Source organism: Tyto alba, unplaced genomic scaffold (assembly GCF_018691265.1).
Source record: "Tyto alba isolate M040663 unplaced genomic scaffold, T.alba_DEE_v4.0 Super-Scaffold_2, whole genome shotgun sequence".
Taxonomy (NCBI): domain Eukaryota; kingdom Metazoa; phylum Chordata; class Aves; order Strigiformes; family Tytonidae; genus Tyto; species Tyto alba.
This window is the reverse complement of record NW_024881282.1, coordinates 29367858-29383623: the sequence shown is the minus strand read 5'-3', so window position 1 is coordinate 29383623 and position 15766 is coordinate 29367858. Positions and strand designations below refer to the sequence as shown.

Below are 15766 nucleotides of genomic sequence, written 5' to 3'. Positions count from 1 at the left end.
AACCTTTCACAGAAACACACACTAATTTTTAAACCTCTTGCCCACCCTACAGACTCACATATGAGGGATACAGATGCCGAGATTGATGCCACATTGATACAACATAGATATATCAAAGCCATACCACAATGAGAAGTATTTTACTTTTATCATAGTAGTGTTGGCTATGTGTGTCTACTGCATAAGCTCACCCTGGAAATAACCTCTTAACCTGCCCTAACTCATGACTTTCCAGTCAAGACCACAGCACAAGTAGTGGATCCTGGTAGGTTTCCACTCCTTTGCCCTTCCCACTGAATTTCTTTGTAAGTCATGCATTGTCCCACTGGGTGAGGAGCAAAAGACGGTGTGGGGTCAGCAAGCTGGGGAATAATAAAAGTTTATTTAATCAACCTCTTATTGAGCAGAGCTTGACCGACTAACCTAATCAAGCGCTGGACTCTTCCACTAGCTCCTTTGCTAAGTCTCTCCTGACCAACTCATTAAACAGAGCAATGAAGTACCACCCTGGGAGGGTGATTAAACTCTCTGCTGGAAGAAGCAAGGAACTGTCTGAGATCACTCAATGTGCACACATGCTAGCACGCGAAGCCAACAAGCAGAGGTTTCTTTCCAACTGAGAAAAGAGAAGTGCTGGTATCTGTGGGGGAAAAGGCAAGGCTTCTTCCTTGTTCTTTTTAATGATTTCCAGTGCTATCAAAAGACACAGAGCCACATCTACAGCAAGTACAAATCTCAGAAAATCCACTGACTTTGACAACACTACATGAATTTAAAGCAACTGAGAATTCGGTTCCAAAGTCTTAACAACTGTAAAAAAAAGAATAACACCCTGAATTTTGGTTCCTAAATAAAAACCCACTAACTGCCCTCTATAAAACTGAAAATACTGACTTTGCTTTCTAGTCACCCAGGCAAAAAAATCTGCTTTTCCCAAATCTAACACAAAGAACTGCATGCTATTTAAAACAGCAACCACTGACTGCTGCTACCTCTCCTGCAGTTACCTTCTATTACTGTAAGCAAGAAGTTATTGTGCTTAAATTTTTTGGACAAACCCATAAGAGACAAAAGAACACAGCAGTCGTATAAGAACATAAATATTTAAAACAAAAAAAAAAACCTGAGCTATTTAAGTTTAACATTAGTCATGTCAATTCCCTCAAAATTGTTACTGACTCATTATTACTAATATAAGATAGCAATGTACTACAGTCAGCAGCTGAAATGTGTAACTTTTCTAAAGCCAAAACTTATATAAAGTCCATACGTTATTAAATTGGAAGACTATGAAACCACAATTGCAGGGAAGATACATGATACCAAAAAAGATAATACAACTTTTCTTGGAAATCCCCAAAACTGCTGAAACATCTAGTTAATTTCAAAATAGTATTCCCACAGTAAATGAGAAGCCATTGAAAATATCACAAAGACCCAAAAATAGCACCCAAAACCTGACAGAAGTAAAGCCTCCCAGGGATGTGTTGTAAAATGTCTAACTACAGCTTCCCTAGATAACTCAACCACACGCAGATAACATAAACCATATTTTTTTAACAGGACAGAGATCACAAACAAGGGTGAATCGATATGGTTGCACGTGTACAAGTGAATGCAGAATGTGTTAGAGCAAAATCCTCTGTGCCGAGGCAGATCTCACAGTTGCTCAAGGCAAACGATGGAGCTCCACAGACCACGGAGGTGAAGCTGGCAGGACATAGTTCAGGCAGCACGGTGAAGCCTGCTGGCAGACAGGCTTGGGTTTGGGGGGGGGAAGAGGAAAGGATCTGGGATGCAGCCTGGAGCCAGCACCCCACATCGCAGCCTGCTCCTGCCGTCAAACTGAAGACTGAGCTGCAAGGTAGCTGCACTTCCATCCCAGGGGGGAAGGGTTTAGGCTTGTGCCCACATGGGGTCTTGATCCAAGACTCAAAGAAGTGAGAGCTAGGTCACTGTGGCTGTATTTAATATGGGCCACAACGACCACAGGTACTGTCAAAAGCAAGCTGAATAGAGGCTATACACAACCAGATTTTTGTAGGTATGATGAAATGGATCCTTACAATTCAAATTCATATACAGCAAATCTGAATCTTGGACTAATTCCTCCCAGATCTATGGCAAAAAAAAAAGGTGAAAAACATTAATTTCATTTTTTAGCAGCACATTCTCCTGCCATCTATGCAACCAAGCTAGGGACACACACAAGATCTGAAATGGAACTGACTACAGCTTTAAACTAGGATATCATTTAAAAACATGTTCAATGGGTTGAGTTCTATCTGCTCTCCCGATACAGGGCATCACCAGAAAAATAGTGACATTTCTTCCTCTATGTAATAAAAGTAAAACAATTAACAGCAGAAAATGGTAAGCATAAATCTGGGGGTTTTAAATTATTCACCACATTTCTAAACCTAAATTACAAAAACTACCCTGATTAAAATACTTGATTTTTCTAATTTAATTTGCCTTGTTAAAACCTGCCACTGAAATAACACAAGCTGTGAAATGGAAAGATACAGGATTCTGCCTTTAGCACGAGTTGAACCAGCTTAAGCTGTTCTACAGAGATGCCTTAAGAAAATACAAGTAACACCAAGAACGGGATCAGGAAAGATGAGAAGTACTAACAAAAGAAGCAGTCTCTACAGTGGTCTTTATTTTTAAAAAACTAAAAGTTACACCACTTAAAATACTGCAGGTTACAAATCTATACTTCTTAACTTCGACTGCTACAGCGGAGTCTGTGATAAGGACCTGGGGAGGCACGACATGAGATCCCTTTCTCGACTTGAACAGCCAGAACCAAGGAAGGTAGAGGGCAGGCAGGGAAAACGATAGATACAGAAAAACCAGCTCGCTAATGTGCCAAGCTACAGCTACAACTGTGATCTGGGACTTTTTTAACTGGTGAACGAGGCTTTCAGCAGCAAAACAATGGACAGGAACTAAGAACCCATGCAGCAAAGGTAGATAAGGACACTTCCAGGGAACACACTGGGATCAAAGAAGGGGCAAGTGCTTTCACACTGGCTTGATCACAAGCGCTGAGCGGAGCCAGAAGTAAAAAGAAACATAAAAAAAGCTACTGTCATTATGGAGGAATGACAAGACATGTTGGGACAAAACATGGGAGGAAGCACAGGCTGGATTCACTGATGAAAAGACGGACAGGCGGCAGATACATGCAGAGCAACTCTGCCAGAATACAAAGCCAGAGCAGTCTGGGAAACCTGATAGCATATATCAGGGCAGAAGCTAAAAAGGAGAAATAAAGGATCTAGAGATCTAAAAGGCCTTTGAAAGAAAGCTTTCTGACATGGAAAAAAGACAAGTGGAAGATGCAGACTCACGTCATTGCCATACCATAATGTGGGCAGGAAACCTATACAAGCATACACAAAACATGCAAAACTCTGTATAGGAATATAAAATTTGCCATAAAAGATAACTGGCCCATCTAACTGGGTATCTTGCAACTCACTGTGGCCCCATCTATGTTTCTGCAGAAAGTAGAAGTATCCAATTAAACACCTGGTGCTGGCCTGAACACAAAAGAGAAACTTACTTCCTAACACCCACCACGGTCTTTCAAGTCGCGAACTTCAGCTAGGGTTATTACCTCAGTCTGCACCAATGCTGTGTTAGTGGTGATCATATCATTACCATAATCAAGCTACGGTTTAGATATTTAACTAGGGAACTCGCTGTGAGGAAAACACCAGCCAGACCTCCTATAGTTTTGACTTCAAACAACTTCTTTCATATAGTATTTAAATTTCACTTTGGCAGAAGCAATCTGACTGGTCAGACTGAAGAATGGATTTTTTTTTTCCCCCCCTCTTTCTCGTCAAGATCTCTGGCTCTTCTACTTCCAGAATAAAAATTCCCTGCACACCATGCATATGCTAATTCATTACACGCTCTGGCTCAGCCATATATTAACGTCACTTTCAGAGAGATCTTTTCAGATCTCCCTCAGATCCGGTTGTATCAGTCCTGGCCTTGGATTACCCACCTGCAATAGCACACTTAACATCTCCAGAACTTACTCCATGATCACAGTGACTCTCTACTCTGCTTATCACAAAACGAATTCCTGGTTTCCAGCTAACTTGCCTTCTTCCTCTGTGGTTATTCATTTTTCAGAATAGCTTCTTTTAAGAGAGGCTTCCATTTTGAATATCCAAGTAAGTTACAGCCTCCAGGTCAGCTTTATTTACCATTTTGTTAACTTTTTCAGATCATTCTTTGCAGATTAAAGGAAACCTTGCAGAACCTGGCTGTGCAGCATCGCTCACACCCTTCAGGCATTAGCACATGACACAGCTGCAGCTTAGCTCTGATGTGCATGTTCGAAGAAAGGTAATCTTAAAAATACTACAATGTTTTATCTATGAGAAATATCATGCTAAGTAAGGAAGCAGTTTCAGCTTGTCACACCTGGAATTTCACTAAAACGGACCTTGTTTTTCCGGCCTGGATGGCTGAACTAGGGTGAAAGCTTTTTTCTTTCCGTAAATTGCCAGTGATTATAGATACAGATTCTTAGTAATAAACTGCATCTAGCCACACCAAGAACTACAGCAAGTCAAGCTCATTTCTGATGTACTTTTCATACGAAGAGAAAAGCAAAAACAGGTTATCAAGCCCTCCTGCCCCGCTGGACACAGAGCATACGTCCTCCCTCATCACACTTCAGAAGCTCAACCACCTTTCCTTTACAGCTCCTATAGCTGTCATGTTATTTCAGTTCTTTCCATCTTTTGATCTTTCTCCAGTCCTTACATCAAGCTCTTTTGCACTTCTGACCTCTCCAACACTGACTTCTTCATTATCCGACATGAATAATGCAAGGAGGGGAGGCAAAGGGCTTCTGCAAGATACCAAATGATCTCCAGCTCGTGCAATTCAGCATCTCTGGTTTCTGGGAACCCCCTTCGCGCATGCAAGGGGCTGGCTGGCCGAACAGCAGAAACCTCCACCGCAGATCTGGAGGCCTCGCACCTCACAGAGGACCCGCACCGACAGTGAGACCCCTCTCCCCCGGCCGCAGGCTCGGGCTGTTGGGTGCGGAGGACAGGGAGCACAGCGGGTCCCCGCCGGCGCTGCGCCCGCCCTGATCTCTGCCGGTGGGCAGCGCCATGCTCACCTCGGGACAGGACAAAGTAAACACAGAAGGTCGGCTCACCCGCCAGAATTACGGCGAGGGGGATTAGGTGGAGTCTATTGACGGATTAAAACCTGTCCTGAAGATCACCAAGGTTTAGTCTCTCTGTTCCACTTGTATTAATAAGTGGCATTGTTATGCATTTGGGTGGACTTTGTTTGAAATATCCATCAGGCGTTTCCACGGGTCAGGGAAGAGGATGGGAGGTGGCATACATCCTCTGGAAAAATCACCATTTTCAGAAGAACGCACATTGCATCGGTTTCAAAAAATATATATCTTACAATGATAAATAATAACCAATGTCCCTCCATCTTAAAGAGCTGCTTAAACTGCAGGAAATAGTTAGAAACTCATCAGGTCTACAAGATACGAGTTCATTACGCTGGCTAAAATACAAGCACTAATCCCTAACGGCTATCTGGCAAGAATGTCAACTTCATTAACTGCATGTTTTGCTTAGGGCTTGCATAAAATTAAATATTGATCGTCTTGCCGCTTAATACAATGTAAAGATGATACGTGTGTATTGGAGAAGGACATAAATATTTATTACTGAAGTAATCAAATGCCAAGCAAAGCCAGACTAATCACTTTTTTAGGTTGCTTTTTTTTTTTTCCCCCCAAAGAACGAAAGCAGAAGTCAGCATGCTAAATGTGGGTAATAGCACAGGTGTTATGCACACACTCAATTAACTTAATTTCACATTTGTTTCGGTTTTTCAGTGAGGGCTACTCCCTAGTTTTCAGGAAATAGTGGACACACCACCACAGGCTGCTGTTCTGCACTGAAAGTACAACTACAAGACATGCAGCCACTATCTGCTCAGAGCAAGGGAAAACATTACACAGGAAAGGTTTAATTTCTCAAAAAAAAGGCTCTCTCACCGCTTTGCACATGCTTCTGCAATTCAACATTCACCATCTGGTTCAACCAATTTCCCAGGCTTTGTTAACCTTATTTTTGGGATGAAAGGAAGCAAGAGCGGTTATTGTTTACTGCACTTACTACATTTCTGCAGTAGAAATTTTAATTTGGGGGGCCTAAGGGAAAGCGCAGGCAAATAAACTGTTGTGTGGTCCATGAAACAGAGCCAGTCTTAGCAAACCTACCCAATGAGACTGAAGCAAACTTTTCATCTGGGTAACATATCAAAATTTACTTTGTTCCACTATGCCTGCTGATTTGGATACTGTACTTGTTGACACAAAAGCATAAAAAGAATATGCTAGTTAATTAATTACAATTAGTTTGAAAACATCACTTAGAAAGGAGGTTGAGCACGCTTTAACTTGATGGATTTGCTACTTCTCTGCAAAAATCTGCAACTTCCAAACTTTCCAAATGCAGCTTTTTGCAGCTGTAAAGTGCTGAAACAGAGGCTTGGGGAATACGAGGACATCACACAAGTAACTAGAACACTCTCCTTCCTGTGACTTTGATATTTTTGCTACAACATGAGGGCCGGAATACTAAAGTTACTTTGTTCTGTTTTTTTGCTGTGGCTTGATACTGGATGAATAAAATTCTAAGTGTCAATAACTCGGGATAGTTCAAATAAAATAAAAAGAGGATTTTCTTTTCCTGTGGCTAAACTACTTGTCTGAGGTGAAAGATGGGACATAAAACAAGATTTCCTGAAGCTTAGAAAAGGCAGAGGAGTTATTGCTGGTTTTCTGTAACTAAACTACTTTGTCCTCTGTGTATATTGCAGAGTTACGGTCTCCATTAGCAGTGATATCTTTTTGCCAAAGCACCTGGTAACTTTTCCTGCATGTCCCCACTGATGCACACTATCCCCCAAAGAATGTGCCCCCAGGATAAGAGATGACATTACCAAGAAAAGGCAATTTTAAGTTATACTGACCAAGCCAGGAAACTTGCAGTGCCTCTGCCGTTACTCTTTGTCGCCCTCTTTCAAAGCAAGTGAATGCATTTGGAGCTTCCACATTTCAGACGCTGCTAATCTGAGAAAAATTATTTACATTCTGCCTTGTAATAGACAGCCCAAGGCAGTCTGCTTTCTGCCTATCACAGGCTTATCAGGGAACGCATCTGGCACACTGGCCAGTTGTTTACTCTTAGCACTTGTTTTGGGGGAGAGGATCATCTTATGGCCATTCAGGGCAGTTATGAAAACTTCAATCTAGGAAGCTGGTAATTGTTAGCTGATTTGGTTTGGGTTTTTTTTTTTTTTTTGTTTGGTTTTTGGTTTGGTTTGGGTTTTTGTTTGTTTTTGTTTTGGGTTGGTTTTTTTTTTTTTTCTCCAAAAAGAAGGAAGTTTTCCTTCAACTGAGCTTTTGAATGCCTTGTACAGAGGGTGAAAGGAAGAGGAGGTTAACTGATTGCAGATGTCACTCTCCCCGAAGCCTCCTTCGACACCAGTTACCACATACAGTGTCCTGCTGTGATACTGAATGATGGCAACTGATGGCATGCCTGCACTCTACAGCAGACAGATTATAGCACTCTTTCCCTCAAATATAACTAACACACCTGTGCTCCTTCCTCACCAGCCCACTGGTGCCCCAGCAGAGCAGCCCCCAGATAACAAAGCATCCCTGTCTGCAACACCTGATTCCTTCAGCGCTATCTCTCTCAGACAATGGATGCTGTTGCTCAGGCTTTTATTTCATCATTCATCTGTCACCCGTTTGGTGCCTTGGCAAGTATGACTGGCCTCTCAGGTAGACTCAGAGCCATGTTTTCATAAAATGCTGCCCAGGAATATAGAATGCGACAGACAAGGAATTATCTTGCCAAACCCAGATCACACAAGAGACCGTGATTTCCCCAAAACAGAAGGAAATTCTTTACAGCTACCATGCAGCTTAGCAGGGAGAAGTTAGCAAAATCTTTCCTCTGACATTAAAGTTTTGGCATACACTGCTTTCTCAAGTGTAAACTTATTTTTGTTAGAAAGAGAAGGCACTTCTTAGAATTTATAATGAATTAATACTCTTAAAGTAAGCTTGTTCTGCTGCTGCCTTTGTCAGGCAGCAAAGTGACCTAGCAGTTGACTGAAAACCAACAAAGAGGCTTCCTACAGCTCCTAACCAGGACACAAAACAAGGGTTGTTACAGCTGGAAAGGACTGGTAAGTCTACAGAGGATGCTTCCATTGGACATTACAGAATCAGCTACATAAACCAAAAGGCGTATTTCCTCAACACCTCAAAAACAAGGAGATTGATAAACACCCAGAAGACCCACTTAAGATATCTGGTTATCCAACATATTCCAGTAGTATTTTGTCATGTGTTTTCCTCTTTGTTGTCAAGTTGTACATGTTATATGGTCTTATATATGCCCATTTTTTGACATTGAAATTACTATGGAAACAAATACATAATACTAAAGAAAACTACAAGAATATTTTTCTTTTTATTCTTCCAGTATAGTAAGATAGCAAATATCTTCATAATCACAGTCATTTTCCTGGGACAAGTCTTTCCAGCTTCTCTGCATTAGCTTCTTCAGAAGTCTTCAGAACTTCTTCATGAGTTTTCCATCCATCTTTGCAGAAATGCAGGAATTAGTAAGAAAGGAGAAGCAAAGATTGCATTACTTTTCATTTTCCTAAAAGCCTGTCCTACCTTATTCAGCTCTGACAAATCTTTACTTCCTGGAGAAAATGTCCAAATCCATTCCTTCTACAGAAAACACTGGCAAATACCTAATGCACACAAAATGCAGTAAAATAATTTTGATTGCTGAAATATTTCACTAAATGCTACTGCAGGAGGGAATGAAACATTTTTCTGTGCCACAGTGCCAGGAACCCACCTTGTCACCCCCACTGGGAGCTGGCACTGCAGTCACTCACACTGCACTGTACATGCACGCTGCACCTCACAAACCCACCCACAGCTGCCAGGTTGCACTTCTTCATGAAACAGCCTGCGGACTTCAGCAGGTGTTTTTCACAGGAAGTGCTAATCAGTGTAAGCATGACTGTAAAACTTGGGTCTACATCATCAAATTCCTCACTAACACCAGCACACACACTGAAACGCCCATCATTATCTTCACTAGAGCTCCCAAAACGCTCTGCTCCCCCCCGTGGAGGTAAATGATCTTCCCACTTCATTACCGAAACTTTGCACAATTCAGCTCAGGACTTTGCCCCCCTCTGATCCCCCTGGCTCCGGTGAGATAGCGTATACGCCCAGATTTAGCCACACACCTGTGCACTCCAGAAAAGCAAGGTCATAAAGATGGCAATGGAGACAGGGGCTTTCAGTAGATAAGGCAGAAAGAAATAATATCCTTCTGAATGCAATGACTGAATGGTCTTGTGTTTAAGTGGACTGTATACATTCAAGAGTGCTGAGACACACTTGTATTGGTGTAATCACACCACCCAGATTGATTTTCCTCTACACTTTTCTCTCATGTACTTCTGTTAAAGAGTAGTTTGAATCTTATACCTGGGTTACATCTCCCCTTAGCCTCTGCCCCCTTCACATCTTGGGTGAAAGGCAAAGTGGCGTAGGATAAATGTCCAATACAAGGACAACATAGCACACCCTAATCACCGTGGCTCAAGGGCTCAACGGGAAAGGAAGGACTGTAAGGAAGCACTAGTAAGTAAAATCGACTAGTTTGAAGGAAAACGCTTGTTTCCAAGAGACTATTGAGAGGTAAAGAAGGAAAGGCTCACATCAGCAAGGAGCCCCAAGCAATTTTGCTCTCAAGACCATGGTGAGTAAATAAACTATGCAGGAGTACCCTGAACTGTCACCTACAAGTGATTAGACAGTCCTTTAGTTTACTCCATTAAATTGACATGAACTATACATAAAGAGACTTTTAGTAGATAAGCCTTTGGCCCAATTTATCCCCACCGGCTCTCTGAGACCATTCCCGCTTCTATACCACCCCAAGCAACTTCATTTCCAACAGTATCTCTCCAGAATGTTTGAAAGAAAAACTCTAACAACAAGCTCCAGAGAAAGCAGCTTAAAGGCAATAAACCCTGCGCCTACCTTTGCACTCATGGGGCACAACAATGCTTGTACTTATTCATCCAGACAAACAGCAAAACACACAGCGTTAAGCTCTTGAGTGGCTGTCAAAGATGATGCCTCCCCAGCACTTCTTTAAATTTAGGCTGTGGTGTTACGCAAGCCTTACAGCTCCCAAAGTGATTCTGTGTAAAAAGGCTTCAACAACATCAGCGTTCAGAAAGAGAGGAAAAATTCTACAAGTTTTGACGTACCTATATTTGCACCCAACAGTACATCGAGACAAAATGTCAAGTTTTGTGAAAGCAAGCTGAAAGGATCTTAGAGGAATCATCCCACCACCAGCTTCACGGTTTACTGAACAGTCTACAGATGGAGTAAAAGCACAAATCGGTCTTAAAAAGGTGAGGCTGACCCATGAGCTGCTCCAAACGAGACAGAGTGCAGGCACACTGAGGGAGGCAGCACCGGGATTGAGCACCCTCTGATTAGGCCATGTCTTCCACACTCATGCTTGGCTCAGGCTACATTCCTTGGCATGCTGTGCTGGTTTTGGCTGGGAGAGAGTTAATTTTCCTCTTAGTAGCTGGTATGCAGCTATGTTTTGGATTTGTGATTAAAACATTGTTGATAATAAAGGGATGTTTTAGCTACTGCTGAGCAATGCTTACACAGAGTCAAGGCCTGTTCTGCTTTCACCCCACCCCACCAGTGGGCAGGCTGGGGGGACACAAGAAGTTGGGAGGGGACACAGCCAGGACAGCTGACCCCGACTGACCAAAGGGACATTCCACCCGTGACAGGATGTTCAGCACATAAAGCTGAGGGAAGAATAAGGAAGGGGGACATTCAGAGTAATGGTGTTTGACTGCCCAAGTCACCGTCACACATCATGGACCCTGGCTGTCATGGGGATGACTGAGCAACCGCCTGCCCAGGGGAAGGGTTGAATTAATTCTTTGGTTTGCTTTGCTTGCACACGCAGATTTTGCTTGACCTATTACACTGTCTTTATCTCAACTCACAAGGTTTCTCACTTTTACTCTTCCAATCCTCTCCCCCATCCCACCAGAGGGGAGACAAGCGAGCAGATGTTTGGGGCTTAGGTGTCAGCTGGGGCTAAACCACGACACATGCCAGCACTGTTTTGCGGTTCCCCCACAGCTGCCTTCATGCAGCACAGGGCCTGCTTCTAGTATCATCTGGGAGGTGCCTTGATGTCTTCCCACACACATCCCTCAAAGGTAACAGTGCAAGGGGACAGCACCTCCTTGGGCCTCCAAAGAAGTCCCACGAGCTGGACAAGCCCTCCAGCACCACACACAACAAGTTGTCAATCCACTGGCTGTGACTGCTGGTGCGTTCACCCCCTTCTACCCACACATGGGTTTTATTTGTCTAAAGTACATCTGCAAATTATACCAACTAAGCTTTAGAAGAGGAAATCACACCCCAAAAGAGATAAGAATTTCAAAACAAATGGAGCCTAAAAGGGATGTGCTCCAGAAAAGAGACAAAGAAAGCCTTCTTTTGCAACAGTTTCATTAACAGTCACTAAAGAGCTAGGCAGCCTATTGGTGATGCTCTGAAAAAACTAGTATACTGGCAATGTAAGCACTGGGAACAGTCAAAAACTACCTCCTTATCAGAGCCAAGTGAAAATTTTGCATTTATTTCTATAACAGAAAAAAAAAGTAAGTTTTTTAGCATAAAGTGAATTCTTCCCTTGGTATCTGGTTTTCATGGAAAATGCAAAACCCAAGACATTGAGTACTTTAAACTGCTGTCATGGTATTCTTATACAAGAGTAGCAATGCCTTACAGATGCGTTATCTTCTGTGGATTGAACTACTTCACTAGGTGGGATTTAAATCCAACATGCTCTGTGGCCACATGACTTCACTACACAGGGAATGAGATCCTCGAACATTTGTAAGAGCCATAATCTGAACAGGGATCCAGTCTATAAAAAACAACAGCGTGTGAAGTATCAGATCTTCAACATCCATGAAATCCAGATCCTTAAAAACCAGTAATATTTTAACTTTGTTTCTGAAAAACATAAAACTTATTATAGGAAAAAACCCCCATAATTTTAACTTCAGAGAAAATCCTTGATGTGGAAGGATACCAGCCAGATGCTTTCTGCTTCATTCTGGGAATTATATTTCTTCCCCATCCAGATTTGGTATTCATGCTCACCTCTAAATTGCCATAACTGAGGATGAGGTTCTCCAAAATCAGAGAATGGTGAAACTATAGGAACGGAGAGATACCAATGTTGAACATCGTCAAATGTCGTTCAGCACCAGATCCCATTTGGTGCCTCTTCTGTGTGAGTCCTAGCAGGATGGTGAGATGGGACAACCCCAATGAGAGATGCCTGTGGCAAGTGCATCGCCCTCCCTGCCCACTCCTGTTGCAGCACCCCACCGCAGATGTGGGATGGGCAGACCCAGATCAGGCTTCAGCAGTGTAGGGCCTCCCCCCCTTCCCTGCTTTTGTCCCACATTCCCTCTGTCTATAGGCCTCTAATTAGCTGGCAGACGAAGGTGCTGTAGTTCATGAGACCCTCAGATCCAACAAAACTCACGGCAGATTGCACAGGACTCTCTTGGAGGAGCTTTACCTTGCCTGTCAGTGAGAAACATATGTACAACCCTACATGCAATCTTCAGCAATGTAATATTCAGAAACCACCTGTCAAGATAAGGTTGAAGAGAAACAAAATCACTGTTATAATCCAGTTTTCATCACGGCCAATTTACCCTCCAAACCTCTTGTTCTCCAGGCAGTATTTTCTTTATTATATAGTGCACAACTGGGAGGAAAAGAATTTGAATGAAAAAATTAGTGACCTCTTAGGTTGCCAATTTGTTCCACATTTTCCTTACTCTGCAACATACAACTGCGTGTGTGTCCCTCAGCCTGATTTCCACAGACCCATCATCCCAAAGAGCTGCAGGGCAAGAGGGAAAAGAAAAAAGAAGTTTTCTATTCCAGCTACTGCTGCCAAAAATTGCACTGTGAACCCACCAGAAAAACAAGAGGACACAGAAGAGCAGGGCACAGTATGTTCCACATATTTTGGCTTTCTGTTCAGTGGCCCAGTAATGCCTCCTGCACATAGTAACAAACTTCTATTTCTGGCCTGAAATGAGTAAGTAAATGCACAACAAAACAAACACAGTTTTTGGATAAAACCACAGAAAAACTGTTTGTAGGGACAACTGGATTTAAAAATTATTTTCCCTAAGATCTGGCTACTACACCAGAATAAATATTCTCAAGGTCCTGAAGTGGACGTTTTCTTCTGAGCAGCTCTCCAATCTTGGTGAACAAGGGAGCTATTCCAACACACCACATCTGTCTAGGAAATATTTAATAATTTGGGTGAGGTTTGAAAAGGTCTAGAGGACTCAGGAGAGTATCTCCAATTATTTTTCAAGAGGGCTCACATGCTGAAGTCACTAAAGATTCACCTTTATGAAAAAGCTAAATAGATACATTATTATCAGGTGTCTAAGGCTAAACGTTTTAAATAAAGTGGATGTAATATGTACCAGAAGTCAGTTGCATGAGTTTAGATTAATCAAAAGCTAAAACATCAATACATGAAAGAAATTCAAAATACACAATAGAACTAAACTGATATGTCTCTGAACTTTAAGCTCACTGGGAAGTAAACTGTAGACTCTGCACATCAACAAGCCTAGGATGCTTAAAAGTTACGTACATCCAGTAAGTGGGTGATCAGGAATATGTACCTTTGCTAGGAGAAGAACATGTCAAAAGACTGTGATTTTTTATTTCTTCCCCCATCTTTACGGCACCACTATCAAAAAAAAAAAAAAATCCATTTAAACAATTAAATTCAAAATTTCAGGCACATTTTTCTTCTGTATTTTTCTCAAATAATAGATTTGAAAAGTGAGATAAAAGTTCCACTAAATGTCAAGACAGACACAGTGTAACCATAGTACATGATCATCCTTAGAAAGGTTACTTGAAAGTGTTAGCACTGAAACAGGTTTTGCTGCTGTTAAAGGTCACAGACATTTTTTCTAATACTTTCCACTGGAATAAGATAGGGCCATTTTGGTAACTGCTCTGCAACAGCAAAACAGATAGACTTGTGGACTGAATAAACAGTAAAAGCATAAGAACAGTTGAGCATTTTCAATCTAACTGGGTTAACATTTTGTGTATACACTGATATATTTACACAGCTAGCAAATTATATCTGTAATGGTAACAAAGCTACAAGGATTAGTCATCAAAATCAATTCTATCACTACCAATCTCTATAAATATTAATGTTCCACACTACTCAGTCTGCTACGGGGAATCAAAATCATTTCATCTTCACAAAACACTTTATTTTACTCCTAAAATTTCCATGACCATTACCTTGCCGCGTTTATAAAAGGCATTAGTATAGTTCCACAAAATTAATAGTGTAAATCATCCAGGTGTGATTAAAAGACACCATGCTTTCCCTCTCTGATTTTATGGTGTCCTTATTTTTATGGGAAGCAGAACATAACAGTTTAATCTTGCAAAAGCAAATCTGCATCAGTTGTGGTGGGGGGCATTACTATGTAATCATTTATACAGTAACTTCCAACTACAAGCCCCAGGGCAGAACCAGGGACCTGCCGTTCCAGAGAGCCCCACATCCACATACCCTGTGGGACAGGACCTCTTGGAAAAGCATCCTGGTGCACCACCCAACCATCCTCTGGGTCCTACTGGGGTGTTTCGTAGCACTTCCCAGCTGCCACTCCACAGAAAGCAGCTGGTGCAGCGAAAGATGGAAGTTGAGCCCCTCAGAGTGGCAGCTGTCACTCAGTGATTTTAAGGAGAAGGTGGTGCTCAACTTTGAGGACCCGGGCAACCCAGGTCCCATCAGGAGCACACTGCAGAGCTGGAGTTCAAATTCACATTGAAGCCACAGTGACAGGGTCGCTCCTCCTCTGGCCTTATGATCCAAAACTCCCAAGACACTTGCTAACTATTAACGAGCCTCCTGGAATTGGAGAATAAATTAAAAAGATGTGGTACAAATGTATTCTCCATCTGTGACCCTCACCACAAGTCACTCCACAGAAGCTGGAAGTTTTTCCATGTGATTTCAAGGAATAATAACCTGGTTGCTCTCAGCTTTACAGTGATCTCATTGCTAAAAACATTTCAAACAGACAACTCTGAGCCTTCCTCCCTTAGCGTCAAACATAACAGAAGTAGTCAAGAACCCGCAAGTTTTGCAAACCCATAAAATTCCATTTGACTTTCATCTATGGAACAAAAATGGAATCAAATCACAGAGGTCTCATATAGTCCATGGGAGCTGCAACCAAGAATCAAACATGAGCTGCAGCCTTCGCCCAGTTTTTGACAGATTTCAGTTTGCAGCAAAAGTAAAATGGGCTGATGGTTATTGGGTTTCATCTTCTACATAAAACAAGCCTCCATTCTCACTACAACTTTCTTTGCTCAACAACTTTCTGCTAAGATGGAGCATATTATTTGGAATCCCATCCAATTTAAATAAACACTCCAAGCAACTGAGGATTTATCACATCGTTGATAATCAGTTCCACTGCTTCACTGCATTCACTG

At 42.0% G+C, this 15766-nt stretch overlaps 1 protein-coding gene across 3 annotated transcripts in view; it reads right to left on the bottom strand.

The window, feature by feature from the left end:
* The window catches only part of CHST11 (carbohydrate sulfotransferase 11), a 181508-nt gene that overhangs the window by 126067 nt on the left and 39675 nt on the right, over positions 1-15766 (bottom strand). The window contains exon 1 of one of the 3 annotated variants that reach the window (XM_033008026.2): positions 7045-7849. The exons of the other annotated variants lie outside the window; for them this stretch is intronic. The gene's annotated coding sequence lies outside the window, so the exon portion shown is untranslated. Of the gene's footprint in view, positions 1-7044; positions 7850-15766 lie in introns of those variants that run through there. 3 annotated transcript variants of the gene reach the window in all.